This window comes from Hirundo rustica, chromosome 11, assembly GCF_015227805.2.
Source record: "Hirundo rustica isolate bHirRus1 chromosome 11, bHirRus1.pri.v3, whole genome shotgun sequence".
Lineage (NCBI taxonomy): Eukaryota > Metazoa > Chordata > Aves > Passeriformes > Hirundinidae > Hirundo > Hirundo rustica.
Window position 1 is genome coordinate 8278602 of NC_053460.1, and position 14585 is coordinate 8293186.

Here is a 14585-nt window from a genome sequence, read left to right on the forward strand (position 1 = left end):
CCAAATCCAGCATAGGGCTGGGGCTGCAGGAGATGCAGCTCTTGGAAAGCTCTTGGAAAGAAAGCTCTTAAGGACACCACTTAAATGGTGATAATCTGGGAGTACAAACTGGGGCTTTGGGGGAGGAGAGAGGAGATTTAGCTAAAACTCCTGGACAGTTTAAAACATGTAACTTTATTCTGCTTTAAGCTTAAAATCTATGAACACAGGCAATACCTCCCTAGGCTGAAACCTGGGGTAGGAAGTCCTGTCTTTTGGCATTAAACGTTTGTGTAGAGGAACCCAACATCTTTGCACATATGACCACAACCCAGTTCTCCATCCACGTTCAAGACATTTTTTTAAAAACAATTTATAAAGAAAAGAGGAATTTGGATTACCATTTAATATGAATTATAAACAAAGACCTCCATCACACAGCACAGTCTTTCTCACTGCCATTAAGCCTGCACTCAGGCACAGTTTCTCTTAAAAGGGGTTTGATGTGCATTACAGAGCATAAATACCCACCTCTAGCCCCAGGAGTATCAATCTAATGCTCTGAGATCCTTTCAGTATATTGTGGATATAATAGAGCATGTCTGTGCGTGAACAGTGATCTTTTCCTTTGATCCCTGTGCCTGGATGTGGGGCAGGAGGTGACCTGCTGGTGGCAGGACAGGAGGGTACCTATTCAGGTGCAGAAGATGACAGTTTTGCCCAATGCAGCAGGCAGAAAATAAAAAGTAGAACCAGGAGCTGCACAGTTGCAGAGAAGGAAAAGACTTTGTTGTCTCAGGTAAGAGTTTGCTGGTGAGTATGAGATGATATGAGCTGGAACCATTCACTCAAGACAGCCATGATGTCTCTGCTTGACTTTCAGTTTAGCTAAATGCAATTTTTTTAAACACAGAACATGCATTTAGTCCTGATGAGTAACCAAACCAACCCCCCTCATTTGCCTTGCCATAGAACATCCCATTTAGCCTGAACCTGGCCCTGACCTGCTGCTGGAGATGATATCCCTGCTGCATCCAGACCAGGGATGGCTTTCCATTTGTGTCCTGGAGGGAGTGCACTGAGCCAGGGCTCTGGAGCAGGACACCTGGTGAGCTGGGGCTGTGCACTCTGCTACCCAACAAAACTCCCTGCCACTGTCTCTCGTGCCTACCCCACAAGCCTGGAACAACAAGCAGACAGCCAAACTCAACACTAAGGTCAAATACAAAACCTCACCCTGCTCATATCACATATTTTCCCTACCCATCGTATTAATAATTTATTTTTGCTAAACAAGTTCAAGAATCACGTCACCCAGAGAAAAGCATATAAGCTAAGCAGGCTTATTTTTGTTGTGCCCTTTTTCAAGCATTTAAAGGCATTGTGGTTTTGTGACAGATGCTCCTTTAATAACCCTGTGATGGGCACTGGATGGATGAATGGGGCTTCATTTGAAATCAGATCCTCGGCTGTGACGGCTGAAGCCACGATCACTCATCTATTCACAACTGGTGTCAACTCCTGTTATTTAAGAGACAGCTGCATCTCTTCACAGAGCCCTGCCGACCGAGGCAGCTCGGCAGTGTTGGTATTCAGAGACTCAGGCTCTCCACTGTCCTCGGGAACAGAGTACTTCAAGGTGATATTAAAAAGTTGAAGTGTAAGAGGGGGATTTTCTTTTCCTCTTGCAGCTCTTGGCAGTACCCTGAAGTCCTTTATCACTTTCCCCATCTTAATTTTCTGCATTTTCTGATGACCCAACTCTCTTCAATTTAACGTTCCCAATAATTAGTCTTGCTTTTGAGATCCTCCTTTTATGCTGGTAGTGCAGCAAATGAAGAAATTTACTGCAAACTGGCCAAAGGATTCAGGTCCTCAGCAGCGCAGTGATGGAGAAGCTCGTTACTGTAATTGTTGCTTCCAACCGGTGATGATTTGCTGGTGAATGGCAGCATCACCTAAACCCTGGGCTGTGTGCTGGGATTTCAGGACATTCTCACTCTCACTGCAGCGTGCCCAGTCCATGGCTCTTCCACAGAGCATTCCCCTTGGCTGCCTGACAGCAAGTCAACCCCAAATTTGATTTGATCCTGCATTCAACCTGGTTCTGAGGCTTGGAAAGCCTTGCCTCCCTTCCCTTGCGATGCAGCCTTGTTTCTGGCTCCACCCGAGCTCTCTGGGGGATCAGAGGTTTGGGGAAGCTGGTGCAGCCTGCCAGCCTCTCAAGAGGCCAGGATGATAGTGACAGAGAGGAGGACAGCCAAGCAGGATCCATCCCATCTACCCTCTCCTACCTGACAGCATCCATTTGTGATCCCAGCTGGGGTATGTCCATAGGAAGCTCGGCTGGGTGCCCTCCAGCACCTCCTTCCCAGTGCTTAACTGGTGCTTGGCAGTAGATTACTCAGTAGCCCCAGTACTCAAGCTTTTCTGGCTGCAGGTGAGCTGAGCTCTGCAAGTCCAGAGCCTTGATGTCACTCCCACACCAATGCATCCAGCCTGGCTGCTGGGCATCCCAGCTCCACTATCTGCTTGCCAATACACCCTTTGCCTTTTCTCTTAACTCCTCTCTTCATCTCTTTCCTCATCTCTAGTCTTTTCCAGCATGCTGTGTGTTTCTCAATGACTTAAATTCTTTCAGATGTCTGGGTCTGCTTTTCATCTGTTCCTGGGAGTCTTGATGGCGGTCAAGCCATCAATTTATATGAAGTTATAAAACATTTTCAGTGCTGGTTTTGAGGCTGCATTCCAAAACTGTTTAAATCTCTGGCTGCTCTTCCCTAGAAAGACTCAGGCTGTGGCAGGTATTTTTTCCCCCCACACTTGGCTGCAGCTGAGCTGGACCCTGTTGGTGTGTGCAGCCTTGAAGGTCAGCTGGAGGAGTGTGTCATGGCATGGCTGCCACACTAACAGCTGTGGGAATGGAAGGATTAGCTGGGTTGCTGTTTGGACGCTGAGATGATTTTAGCTGCTCCATGTTCTCCTGGGTTCCTGCTGGAAGCATCTCTGAGGTTTCACTGGAGTGCTGGTGCTCCCTGCCCATGCTGCTTGGAAGGACCTGCTGGTGTGAGCCTGAGCTGGGGGAGGACGGTGTCCCTGGGGGTGCCACCTCTTTGGGAACAGGGAAACCCAAGTGGGGACAAATTGCTACGCATGGTGCTGGATGGCAGCACTGCTGGTATGCCCTTTGAGCTGAAAATCTCAAGGCCAAACTGTTGTGAGAGATAATTAGTTGTCACAGCCAACAGGCTCTATGACACATAATCCCCTCAGAAGCTGGCATTTGTTTAACCAGCAGAAATAAGAGCACTTAGGAGGCCGTGGAGTGAGAGCTTGGCTCCCCCTTCCACGTCATCGGTGCTGGCACCAGAGCTCTTCCACTTCCCAGCTCCAGGGTTTGCACGCTGGAGTGGAAGCATATCTGAAATGACACATCAGCTCTTACTTGCAGCCTGCCTTGCCCCGGGTTTGCAGGGGTTAAAAAAAGCTGAAGGAAGGTTAGGTTTGTGAGTAATGAGTAACCCTCTAGCAGTTCTGCTCCCGAGCCGAGTAGCTCCATTACTGCTTGTATCTTTTATTTTAAATGCTTTGTTTTGAAGCAGATTGCAGGTTTCTGAGTCACTCAGTTTACCATGCTCAGGGAGGTGAAGCCCAACTATTTTATGCTGCTAAAAAGCAAAATGCAGAGGAAATGGCAATTCACAAATACAGGGAGAGGAGGTCATTGAACAGAGGCTAAGAAAGGCAGGAGCTCTATACAGGCTAGTTGATAGTGAATAGCTATACAAAGTAGTATTGCCCCTTCATTTGCTGTTTCCAAAAGCATTTGGTAGCAGCACTGTTGGTGCCAGAGACACTGCATGGAGGAAAGGAGCTTCAGTCCCTGTCCCACGGGAACAGCAGCAGCCTACGTGCAGTGCGAGCACAGGGACCCCTCCCCAGGCTCTCGGCCACCACGGGAAACTTCTCCCAGGACTCTGCTGCCTATGCCAAAAGCTCCACTGGCTGCTTTCTTGGATGAAGTACAGCTGAGGTTGCAGGCTGTGGTCAAGGTTGGATACCTGCGGCAAAGCTTACACAGACAGACATTCACGTTATTGAGCTTAATGGCAGTAAGATGGTTAGACGTCTGTTGGGTTTTTCTTGCCTTGAGGGTGACACCTTGGCAGTCTTTTTGCATCATCCAGCCCTCCCTGTGCACACCCAAGGTGCTCACACCGTGCTGATGCCACGCTCACATCCTCAGTGCTCAATGACCTGCAGTGCAGCAGCGGCCACAGCTGGGTTTTGCTCTGGGGCAGGTCTGCAGGGAGTGGGAGTTGGAGCTTCCAGACAACAAGCCTGGAGACAGCAGCATTTTCCCAGTGGCTCCTCCATCCTGGCTGTCCTGAGTTCTGGCCGTGTCTGCTCCATGAAGGAAAGGCCATGTGTGCGTGGGATACCCCGGCCTCGATTTGTTGGCTTGCGTTGTATTTGATGAGGAAGCAGATCCCCGTTTGTCGACACATGCAGCTGAGTCACTGCTGGGTTATTTTGGACTCTGTGTACTGAGGCACTCAAGGGGCAGCTCCAACACTGTGTCCTGGCAAATGCTGAGTTTTAAATCAAGGTTGTCACGAGCAGGCTCCACCTCATTTAAATCGAAATTATTATGTAAAGATGGCTTTACCTGAGCACTCCTTCCTTGCCCATGGATGGAAGGCTGCCTGTATCTGATCTGATCTTCCACTTTATCCTCTTCCTTTCTTTCAATGATGAGCACACAATGCAATGTATATTTAGCATTAAAACCATTTAATATTTAGTGACCGTGGAGTAAGGGTTCAGAGGAGAAGCACTGAGTTTAAGGAGTGTCAGTAGTGGCTCTACAACAGCAGAGTAAACTCTCGTAGAATCTCCTACCAGAGAGCAAAACCATGTGGGCAGTGCTGCCTGAAGGTGTGATACAGTTTGGTTTGGCTGCCCAGGGCAGCTGGTGCTGAACAAGTACCCACAGGTCACGGCATCACAGCGTTTTTCCTGCAGACACTCTGCCCAGTCATAGCTGCTGTTGCATTTGAGGGAAAGGGGAAAATCAAGCACAGCTCACTCTCAGAATCCAGCACCAATCCAGCACACATAGAGGTGATGTCACAGATGTTTTAAATAATTGACAGTTATGAAAGTCTTGAAATGCTGCCAAGCAGTGGCATTGTATCCCTTCAGGAATCCATCCTGTCTAAGGGCAGAGACCGTGCAGAGGCCTCCTCTCCCCACAGCAAAAGCCAGAAGGTGGTACACACTGTTCCTGAGGCATTTCCATGTACGTTATGGTGGGCAGGGAAAAGACCTTAGAGGATGAGTAACTTATCTAAGGGCAGGAACACTGGTGTTTTCTCAGTTCAGCCTAAAGAAGGAAGGTCTTGGGAATTTGCTTCTGGACTTCAGGTAATGTGTTTAGTGTTTCTGGCTGTGCCTCTCCATCAGCCAGTCCTGCCTCCCTGGCAATCACATGAATTACATGGCAAGCCCTGATATCTTGCTGCTGATCCTAATGATAAATCTCATCTCACATCCAAGCAGATGAGATACCAGCATGAAAACTCCCCAGTTTCCTTCCCCTGACTTAATCTGACCAGTGAGATGTCACTTCTGGTGCCTGCTCCTTGCAGGCTGCTGACAGCTGGAGCTGAGGTTGCAGGCTGTGGTCAAGGCTGGATACCTGTGGCAAAGCTTACACAGACAGACATTCACGTTACTGAGCTTAATGGCAGTAAGATGGTTAAACGTCTGTTGGGTTTTTCTTGCCTCGAGGGTGACACCTTGGCAGTCTTTTTGCATCATCCACCTCTGCCACCAGGCTCAGGGATTATTGGGGTTACTTTCTTGACAGAACCTTGCTGCATGCCATGGGATTTCATTACTCTTCTCTGGGGAGTGAGGAGGATGGCCCCTGCTATTAAAGGAAGGTGCCAGATCTTGACAAAAAAGATGCTGCGTTGCGATGCATTTTTTATTTTTTTGGCCCTGCAATGAAGCAAGGCTGTACAGGGCTTGTACATCAAGATCAACTTGACAACTTGATATTAATACTAATGATAGGCAGGAGGAATGAATAAAGCAGGTTGGAGTTTAGCTGTCCTAGTTAGACTTGTAGTTTTCCAAGGCATGACTGGATCCAGAATAATTTTTAGCATTACATGTGGATGAGAAGAGTCACTAAATAGCAGCTGTGTAACAAAGGTACTTGAGGACATGGAGGGTCTCCAGGTGCAAGTGCTGGCTGGCTTTGCTCACAAGTGGTCAGCTCTGGCCATATCTCTGCTCCTTTCTGCTGGAATTAAAGGCCACTGTGTTAAGGTTTGAGTTTGTGGTCAGAGAGCTCTGGCTGGGGGTGAGGTGGGTTTTGGAGGAAAAGCAAACATGAGCAACTTACACAGAAAGGATTTCGGGGGGGCCCTAGGAAAGGAGATGTGGGCTTGTCTTTCTGCATTGAAGCTTGAAAATTGGATGGGTTGTAAGAGGGGATGAAAAAAGATATTTTTTGTCATATCAGAGCCCTTACAAAAGAAAAAAACAACATGTCTGGGTCAGATCAATGACTCACCTAGCTTAGTTGGTGTCCAAGAGCAGATGTTAAGAGAAAAGTACGAAAAGTACGAATACAGTATTCATCTTTCCCACCCTCCAGTACTTCATATGGATAACAGAATTTCAAAAAAAAGTGAGATATCTTTATATTTATTACCCCTCAATGATTTTCCTTGCGGAAATTTGTCTAGGCACTTTTTGCAGCAATTTAAACCTCTAACAACCTCATCTGCAGCAAGGAATTTCCAAGCTCAGCTACCCTGTCTGTGAACAAACTGCCTTTTTCTGGTTTTTAAACTGCTGTGTCAGAGTTTAACTTTGTTAATTTTTGAATGGGAACAGCTGTCCTCTCTCTCCTCCCTATCCCCCACTTGTTTGTCTGTAGACATCTCTGAGACCTCCTCAACATCCGCTATGCAGCATCTTTACCATGCTACCAAGACATTACTGCAGGGGAGCACTTTGGAGCCTTTTGTCACATAACAAGGGGTTTTCCTCATGTCCCAAATCCTTCCTGAGATGGAGAAAGGAGGGAGCCATAGCTGCCTTGTTCTACAAGGGACCATCTGTTTTATGGTCACTCAGTCTGATGCTATTTGGAGAAGCAGGCAGTGTAGCACCAGGCCCCTGGGGCTGCTACAGGGGGCAGATTCGGTGACCACAGCGCGCCAGCAGTGCTGTGACGCCTTTTAGCAGTGTCCTCATCTGGGCAATGCCACTGTTTTATATAAAGTCTGTGCTTTAATTTGTTGGTTAGCACAGAGCTGCTGACCACAAGGCACGCTTGCCTTTGTTTGATAAGCAAAGGATTTTGACAGGGGCTGGCTGTGTCTGTCCGGTGCTCTGCGTAAGGCCGGGATGACGCACGGCTCAGGCTGTGCAAAGTCTTCTCTCCTGGTGGCCCTGCAAGCAGGTGTCCTCTGCACAGCAGGGCAGACACAGGCACTGATCGAACTTTGGCTGAAGCAGAGGAAAGCTCAAAGCTCCAGCCTTGCTCCTGCTTTACATAAGGCTCTGCTTCCTTCTGATGCCCAGCTCTGAAGGACAGTAGCTGAGCTGAAAAAGGGATGAGGAATGGTGGGACTTGGGACCCTGGAAGTGAGCAGGATCCTTGCCTAAACCTTTATGCAACAGAGTCAGTGGGCTTGAAGCCTTTTTTCTTTGCTCCAGGGCTGCTGTTATAAGCTGGCTGACAGTGGAGCTGATGGTTTTTTATACTGTAGAAAGAAGAAAGGAAAGAAAAGGAGGGGCTAAAAATAAGCCCCGGGGAGTTTGGGATAATGAAGGGCTTGCTCTGGGAAGGAGCCTTGCTCAGAGAACGCAGGCCCCGTGCTGCAGCGGGGCCCCTGGTGCATTCACAAGCATCTGCTGAGCCCAGACTGGGGAGAGGCATCAACTAACCCAGTTTGCTGCATGCACAGCCCCCAGTGAGCACACCAGCACAGCATGAAGGATCACTTCCCCAGTGCTCCTTGCATTGCACAGCAGAAGACTCAATTTGGCCCCAAGGCCAAATAAGCTAATTGCTCAGAATTACTCCAGCCCTGGAAAGCAGACAGCTGGGACCACAGATGAAACCAGTCCCACAGACTTTAACCTTTTGATCAGCCGCTGGCCAGAGATATTCATGAGGGTGTGCACAAAGGCCTGGGACATCTATTTACACACTTGTTGGTGAAATAGCATTAACATCTCCGTTTCTAAGGTGGAGGAAAAGAATTAGATATAACTGCAGTGTTTTGTAGTGCTCAGTGTCTGTCTGCAGCAGGGATAGCACCAGTGAGAGATTTAGATCTAATGCTGCAAAGGAAAGCATCACTTAATGAGATCTGTGTTCTCGTATCAAGTAGCTGGAGGATGCCCATGGCTGGATGATGGTGCAATTACGAGGAGTGGGGTAGCTCTGTCGGGAGCTGACTTCAATCAGGGGCCTCATTTATCCTCCCACCCTGCTGAGGAAGATGCGTTGCTGGTGATGGAGTGGGAATCGTATCTCTGGATCCTCTCTTCTGTCCATTTTCCTGGTCTGTTAGCAAGCTATGGGGATTTCTGCTTTCAAATGTCATTTAAGCATCCCTGCCAAAAACCATGGGTACCAAAATCAGCCAGTGCTCTGCCATGGACAGATGTGACTCATAGGTAGCGAAAGCAAAACCTGAAAATTTTACCCTTAGCTGCACACTAAAAATATCTTAGTTATCCCAGCCATAGGTGGATCTCTTGGGCATGTAAAATCTGTGCTACACAAATGGACTTTCTGCTCCTTCTCAGCAGCTGTCAGGCTGAGGCTCCTTCGAGAACAGCTTTGCTTGTGGTATTGCAGCATTTTGGTTTCAGACCAGGCCGGATCCAGAAGCAGAGACACGTAAGGGAAAATTCATGGAGTTTCTCACCCCTTTAGAAAATGTTCAACCGAATTGTTGTCAGGAGAAGATTATTTACAGTATATCAAAATAGCTTGATTGTTCTCACCAGGAAAGGCTGTCACCTGCAGGACCCCCATTTTTCCTTTCTCCCTCTTCTGTTGGCATGAGCAGCCTCAGAGGTTTATTACCACAGTCTCCTGTCACCACACACCCACCCCTGCAGTACTCCAGATGGAGGTTTGGGTTGCTCCCAGGTCTCTGCAGGAGTGGGCTGATCCCAAGATGCATTAGGGACATCTGCATGACAAAACTGATTTGGGATGCTCTGTATAGGACAGCCCAGGCACAAAGTTGGTGGGGCTTTGTGGGAGATGAGCTGAGGACACCACCTCAGAGGCATGTCCCTCCACAGGGCTGGGAAAAGCTGTCTGCACATGAGCTTGTGCAGATTTTCTCTGTGCCCTGGGGACGTGTCCCTGTCAGAAGCAGCTTCTGCTGCCTGCCCATGGACCTGTCAGTGACCACATCTCTTGGGAGCAAGCCGTGGGCCAAGGTGCTGCAGTAAGCCAGGTGGGCAGAGCAGGAGTTCCTCTCTGCTTGTGGGAGAAGTTTGAATTGACCCAGCAGCACCTCACTTCCAGTGTGAGGATGGAGCGGGGCCAGAGAAAGAGTAGGTCTGGAAAACATCAGGATTCTTCCAGACATCGTGGGCTTTATTCCCAATAAATGCCTTCTGTGTGCTTCCTCTTGGCTGCAGGAGAGGGGGAGAGCACCTCGAGCAGATGGCTGGTTAGCAAAGCATCGCCCCTGCTCCCTGCTGCTGAGCACCTCAGCCCTCACTGAGCAGGATTGATGTGACCTCCCAGCCTCCCACTGGAGCAGGGAAATACTATTAATCACATTTGCTTTAGGAGGAACAGAAGTAATAAGGGGATAGATGATTTGCCTGAGGACACGATGGGAAGTCTGTGGTGGCACTTGGAAGTCACTTTGGGTTCCCTAAAATGCAGTCAGAAGCTTTGACCACAAGACATTTCCATATCGAGTTTTGTAACACTCAAGCAATGGTCTTCCATGCTTTTAATAGAGATTTTTGCCCACTTAGGGGCAGGTACTGCAAGGCTGGTACAAACTGAATGTATTATATTAAGGCCTACTACAAGAAAGAAATATATTCCCTGCACAAAAACACAAAAATGGTGTTACAATTGATGATTAAATCACAAGTTAACCCAAGAATCTGAATGGAGAGAAATAAATGCTTTCTTCTTTTTTTTTGGTGAATAAACAAGGCTGAAAATGGATGTTGTCATGTACCTTTCTGCTGCATCCAATGTAATTTCATGCATTCCCTTATGGATTTTGATGAGTTCTGCAGATCAATGACACACCACTTAAACACAAGCTAAGCAGTAATTACAGATGCATGCAAGATTTATTCATCTGGTGGCACTGCACCAGCTGATGGAAGGATCAGCCATATCCAATCAATGTTTGAAGCTTCTCAAAATACAGAGGTTTTTTGGCTCCCACTGCAAAGTGAAAATAGAAATAACCTCCTGAATCCCAGGAATGCCTTCCTAGGTCCATACAGGGTAAGGCTGCAGGATGGATCTGGGTCATATCTGCACTATTGCTTGTCCCTTGCCTCTGCATCCCCATAAATACTTTTCTTGTGGGGTCTTTTTCACATGCTCACTGCACGACCCACTTGTCCCCAGGGCTGAGGGCTGGACTGATGAGATTTAAGGCATAAGTAAGGAAGAAGAAGAAGAAGCATTGCAGAGAAAAGGGCCATGGAGCAGGCATGTCCCATGTGCCCAGGCCTGGCGTGCACAGGCAGGGAGCCAGCGTGACGTGGTGCGAAGGGAGCACCTGGGGGACCGCAGCCGAAACCACGGAGGTGAGTAATGTGGCACTGTTGTTATAGGAACACGTGCCAGGGGAGGCAGGGCAGCACGTGTAACGAAAGAAACTGGATTTTGTCCAATTTTTCTTCAGGCTTTCCCTGCTGATGTGAGTTTTCTGTTCATATGGGTCTCCCCTTCCATGCAGCAAAGCTGCTCGCTTCCCACTGTCACCATGGGGTGCCCTGACAAGCCAGGGAGTGCCATGCTGTGATGATCTTTGCTGGGATTTCAGAGAAGGTGCTAACCCTACACCTTGCACTGACAGCCCTGAGTGAAACTGGGTAGAGACCGTGGATCAGGAGATTCAGCTCTTTATCACGTGTGGAGGAAGAGGCTCTTCCATCCCCAAGTGTGGTCCCCTGGGCAGGGTATAGGGCAGAAATATGCAGCCTTTTTTCCTGAATTTGTTTGTAACTTCTGCATTTATGTAATTTCTTTGTTTATGCATTTTTGTTCAGTGAGAAGGTCCTCTGGGGATTTCTTCACGTGAAGCTGCTGCTTTAACATTAGTTTAATTTGAGCAAAGGTTTTTGCCTGGACTCCATCATCATTTCCCAGGTCTCAGCATCTGCTAACTAGCATCAGCCACCTCTGTCTATTTCTTTCTCCTGTTCCTGCCCATGACAGATTTGGCATCACTGCTCAGCACACTGGTGCAGTATTTCTCATGTTGGTGACTGCAAGACCATGGATCTGTTTAACTGCAAATGTTTAAACTGACATTAATGATGCTCAGTAGGATGTACTGGCTGGTGTTTTCCTGAAGGAGGATTTGGAAATGATTCTTATGCTATTGCCAAACCTTACATACCAACAGTAATACTGAGGGATTGGGAAATTCTGATTTATACTACTAAAAATGCTGTAAAAGCCTCAGAGCTACAGTGACTGCTCACATGGTGTTTCATGGACCAAGCTTGCAGTTTTAGAGCACTACACTTTTTTTTCAGCGCTGGTGTTCCCAGCAAACCTGCTGCTCAGCACTGGGGTGACAATGTAGCCCAGCAAGGAAGGAGTTACAAAGACACAAAGTGCATTGTAAATCCCGAACAAAAGATTTGGACCAACCACCAAAACCAGAGCTGACACTTCTTGGCGTGGCTCTATGGTGCAATTTGTGCCTGGCTTCCCTCCTCCCTGTATCTCTTCCTTTCCCTCCCAGCAGCATGGAAGAGGTGCTGCCTAAAATCTAAGCTCAGAGCCATTTCTCCTCTTTTCTTCCCAATAAATCCAGCCTCTGGAGAGTCTCAGGGTGCCCAGGGACCTTTGAGGAGGTCCCTTCTCCAGGCACTCAAGGATTCAAATGCATTAAATGTATTGGAGGTGGGGAAAGTCATAAGCACAAGGATTTTGGCACAAGGATGGGTGTTCGTTCTGCTGTTCTCCAGCCTCCTTCTGCTGTCATGAACAAACTGAGAAACCCTGCCCAGAGCCTGTGCCCACAAGGCAGAGTGAGAGTGTGCCTGCCCCTGACAGTCCCTGCAGGAACACCCTGAGAGCCTGAGCTGGGCAGGGGGAGAGGTAGGCTGGTCACAGGGTTTTCTGGGTGGACTGACAATACAGGAATTTTGGGTTTGGATCTGTGTGATATGTCAGTAGTCTGAAGGCAAGGAACACACATGGGGAAGATGGAACAATAGTTCATAGGCAGTCTCTGTTATTTTACTTTCATAGTGTAAAAGGCGTGGATGAACGGACTGATACGAACCTAGCATTAGCTAGTCCCAACTAGTGTGTGGCAGGGGCAAAAAGAAAAATATATAGGAAAAGGTCAAAAGTCTGTCTGCAGTGTATTAAGCCCCCTGTGCTGATGGGGCTCATGCCCATCTCGTAGGGTAGGGTGGCACGTGAGCAGTGCTGTGGCAGCATCACATTTGTCTGCCTTCAATTCTGCTGCCCAAATCAATGTTAGTCTCATTTGTGAGTGCTCTGGGGAAAAACAGGTACAAACCGACCCCTTGTCAGGTTTCCAAGAGAGGGAGGGGGCAGGAAGGCCACCCCTGGCACTGACCCAGCCCTGGCACGGCGGTCTCCACAGGGCTGTACTGAAATCCCAAGGGAAAGCACAGCCCCCTCTTGCTGCCTGCACAGCTCGTGCCTAAACGCCCCTGGTGCCAGGTTTCTCCCAGGACACTCCCTGTACACCCCACACACAGCACTGGCCATGTCCAAACACGTGTCCATGCTGCTGAGCCCTGGAGAAAGGACCCCGTATTTCCCCCTTCCCATCCAAAGTGCAGCTCGGTGGCTGGCGGTTGAATGTTGGCTCAGCACACAGCCCGGATAAGCAAGACACAAAGCGCTGTTTGCTCCACGGCTAATTAGAGCTATTGTATCAATTAGTCTGTGAAAGAACCAGTGCCCTGGGCTCCACAGAGCGATTCCCAGCCCGCAGAAGAGTCTTGGCCAGGTGCTGGGGCTCTGCTCCCGTGGGGCTCCCCCAGCCCTCTGCCATGCCCAACCCCACCAGCTCCTGCCTTTGCTGCTCTCGCCACCGTGGATGTCAGCAACCCATGAAGAGCAGCGTGTTACTGTCCCCACTGGAACGGTGACAAGGAGCTTCAGGCAGGCACCGTGGGCTCCCAGGGGCCTGGGGAGCTCTGCCTTCCTAACAGAGGCTGTGCCACCCTCCCTTCATGGGCACACATCTGGTGCTTCAAACCCATCGTTGCTGAGTCCTGTGACCTTGTGATTTTACAAGGCGTCACAACATCTGCTACATCCTTTTTCCCCCCTTCACTTTTGTTCTCTCACGCCCCTCAAGGCTAGATATTGGATGGGCTATTTGCTTAAGGAAATAAAAAAGGGCTTTCCAGCTCTCCTGTTCACGGACAAAAGGCTTTAAAGTACAAGCCCGAGGGTTTAGGAAGCAGCAGATAAAAGCAATTTTCCAATGGTTCTCTTAATAAAAACAGGGAGTTTTAGCTAAGCCTGTGATGGTTTTGGATTTAACTCCCAGCCCTAAAGCTGGATTTTGGATAAAACTCCTAACCTGAGCATGGGGATGCTGCATTCTTCTAGTGGGAAGGGTGAGTGTGTGCACAGTCTGGTCCCCAGGAGGGGGTGGGGGAATGAGTGGCAGCTTGCACACCTCCAGCAGTCACTAAAAAGCTTTTGGAACTTTCCTGCACCATGGGGCCTGATGAATTGCATCACTCTGCAACAGTGGTGCCAGAGCCCTGAGCGGGGCACAGGATGGGCAATGGGATGATCCATGGAGGAATCAGAAACTGTGAAGGAGGGGAAAGGAAAATAACAGCATCTTGAGCACACAGAGCTGATCTGTCCTGCTTGGCAGGGCTTGTACCAGGCTGGAGTGGCTCCTCCTGGGCTGCTCACCCCATGGCTGGTGCAGGCAGCTCTGCCCCAGAGTTCTTAATGTGCTGCTACATGCTCCCTGGACTGCAGCAAAGTCCTTTTTCAACTTTTCCTTGCACACTGGGATGATTTCTGGGTTAGTGCTTGGAGAGGGGGGGCACAGAGGGCGGTGCATCATCCCCCCCATCACACCTCCACCACTGGTGCCTGCAGACCTGTGTGGAAGACAGCCTGCTCCATCGTGGAGCCTGGCTACAAAGAAATCCCTGCATTCCTGCCATTCTTTGCCATTTAAGGATTTCAAAAGGATAGCAAATACATCGGGAAACCACATGCCACTGCCAGGCTCACCTCCCAGCGTCACAGGTGGTGCCAGACCTGACGCCAGCCATGTGAAGAGCCTCGGATGGTGGTCTCCTGACAGATTTTGCTGCAGACACTC

General features: G+C 49.0%; 1 protein-coding gene across 2 annotated transcripts in view; it reads right to left on the reverse strand.

The window, feature by feature from the left end:
- The window catches only part of GNAO1 (G protein subunit alpha o1), a 142576-nt gene that overhangs the window by 26686 nt on the left and 101305 nt on the right, over positions 1-14585 (reverse strand). The window lies entirely within an intron of this gene.